The 2,599-nt window shown below is 35.9% G+C and overlaps 1 non-coding gene across 1 annotated transcript; it reads left to right on the top strand.

The window, feature by feature from the left end:
* The first annotated feature begins 1,636 nt into the window (after window positions 1-1,636).
* On the top strand, window positions 1,637-1,740 carry LOC112708635 (small nucleolar RNA R71). The gene has a single exon (XR_003156480.1). It is a non-coding gene; the product is annotated as a small nucleolar RNA R71 (small nucleolar RNA).
* Window positions 1,741-2,599: the final 859 nt, after the last annotated feature.

Genomic DNA, 2,599 nt, shown 5'->3' on the forward strand with positions numbered 1-2,599 from the left:
TTTAATTCATGCTTTGATTCACTTTTCCTTTACCAATTCTTAATCTTCTCCTCTCCCTCTTTCTAGTTATGTACTTTAATAATTGTAATTCTTCATTTTGTTTTGGATAGATTGTTGTTCTTTTATTTCCCCTTTCAATAATGCAATTTGAGGTAATTCATGATAATTGTGATTTCCTTGATTGTTGTTGTTATTTCATTGCAATAATTGTTGTTAGATTCTATTCTTGTTCTCAATTTACTATGCTTTTCTTTTGTACCTTCCGAGTGTTTGATGAAATGCTTGGTTGGATTTTAGTGTAGGTTTTGTTCCTCTTGGCCTAGGTAGAGTAATTAGTGACTCTTGAGTTATCTAATTCCTTTGTTGATTGATAATTAGAAGTTGCTAATTGATTTGAATGCCTCTAAAGCTAGTCTTTCCTTTAGGAGTTGATTAGGACTTGAGGAATCAAATTGATTCATCCACTTGACTTCCCTCCATGGTTAGAGGTTAACTATGTGGTAGAAATGAACAATTCTCATCACAATTGAGAAGGATAACTAGGATAGGATTTCTAGTTCTCATATCTTGCCAAGAGCTTTTATAGTTGTTAGTTTATTTTCATTGCCATTTACTTTCATGCCTCTTATCAAAACCCCAAAATAACTCACAACCAATAACAAGAACACTACCCTGCAAGTCCCTTGAGAGACGACCCGAGGTTTAAATACTTCGGTTTATAGATTTTAGGGGTTTGTACTTGTGACAAACAAATTTTTGTATGAAAGGATTATTGTTGGTTTAGAGACTATACTTTACAACGAGATTTCATTAGTGAAATTATAAACCGTAAAAAATTCATTCATCACTTCCTCAATGGGATTCACCTCCTCTCCTTACTCTCTAGGTTTGAGACTCTCTTTTTGGATTCTCTTCAGTATTGCTTGGGAGAGTACTAGGAGGAGTTTCAGTGATTTTCTTACTTAGCTGGCCCATTTGTGCCTCCAGATTTCTAATGGAGGACCTTTTTCACTCATAAAACTTAAAGTGGCCTTAGACAGATCAGAGACTAAGTTTGCTAAGTTAGAGGTGCTCTGTTCAGAATTCTCTGTATGTTTGCTGAGAAGATGATGGATAAGGCTTGATATTGCTGAGCCTATTTCTTCCACCATTATTAAAGCCTTGTTGAGGCTTTTGTTGATCCTTCCATGAGAAATTTGGATGATTTCTCCATGATGAATTATAGGTGTTTCCATAAGGTTCATCCATGTAATTTACCTCTGCTATTGCAGGGTTCTCATGATCATAAGCTTCTTCTTTAGAAGATGCCTCTTTAGTACTGTTGGATGCATTTTGCCATCCATTCAGACTTTGAGAAATCATGTTGACTTGCTGAGTCAACATTTTGTTCTGAGCCAATATGGCATTCAGAGCATCAATTTCAAGAACTCCCTTCCTTTGAGGCATCCCATTATTCACGGAATTCCTCTCAGAAGTGTACATGATCTGGTTATTTGCAACCATGTTAATAAGTTCTTGAGCTTCTGTAGGCATTTTCTTTAGGTGAATGGATCCACCTGCAGAATGGTCCAGTGACATCTTAGAGAACTCAGATAGATCATAATAGAATATATCTATCATGGTCCATTTTGAAAACATGTCAGAAGGACATCTTTTGGTCATCTGCTTGTATCTTTCCCAAGCTTCATAGAGGGATTCACCATCTTTTTGTTTGAAAGTCTGAACATCCACTCTAAGCTTGCTCAGCTTTTGAGGAGGAAAGAACTTAGCCAAAAAGGCCGTGACCAGCTTATCCCAAGAGTCCAGGCTATCTTTAGGTTGAGAGTCTAACCATGTTCTAGCTCTATCTCTTACACCAAAAGGGAAAAGCATGAGCCTGTAGACTTCAAGATCTACTCCATTAGTCTTAATAGTCTCACAGATCTGCAAGAACTTAGCTAAGAACTGGTAGGGATCTTTTGATGGAAGTCCATGAAACTTGCAGTTCTGTTGCATTAGAGCAACTAATTGAGGTTTCAGCTCAAAATTGTTTGCTCCTATGGTAGGAATTGAGATGCTTCTTCCATCAAACTTGGACGTAGGTGTGGTATAATCACCAAGCATCCTTCTTGCATTATTGTTGTTGGGTTCGGCTGCCATCTCCTTTTCTTGTTCGAAAATTTCAGCAACGTTGTCTCTGGATTGTTGTAATTTAGCTTCTCTTAGTTTCCTCTTCAGAGTCCTTTCAGGTTCTGGATCAGCTTCAACAAGAATGCCTTTTTTCTTGTTCCAACGCATATGAGAAAGAAGAGAATAGAAAAGGAAGAGGAATCCTCTATGTCACAGTAAAGAGGTTCTTTATTATTAGTAGAAGAAGAAAGGAAATAAGAGTGAAGAAGAATGAATAATCTAAACACAAGGGTGAGGATAGAGGCAGTGATTTGAGATGAAGAGAGGTGAAGAGAGGTGTTAGTAAATGAATAAATAAATAGAATAAGATGAGAGAGGGAGAAATTTTCGAAAATAATTTTTGAAAATGAGTTAATGATTTTCGAAAATTAAGATAAGAAATAAAATTAAAATTAAAATTTAAAACAATTAATTAATTAAGAAAATTTTG

The sequence above is a fragment of the Arachis hypogaea genome, chromosome 8, assembly GCF_003086295.3.
Source record: "Arachis hypogaea cultivar Tifrunner chromosome 8, arahy.Tifrunner.gnm2.J5K5, whole genome shotgun sequence".
Taxonomy (NCBI): Eukaryota; Viridiplantae; Streptophyta; class Magnoliopsida; order Fabales; family Fabaceae; genus Arachis; species Arachis hypogaea.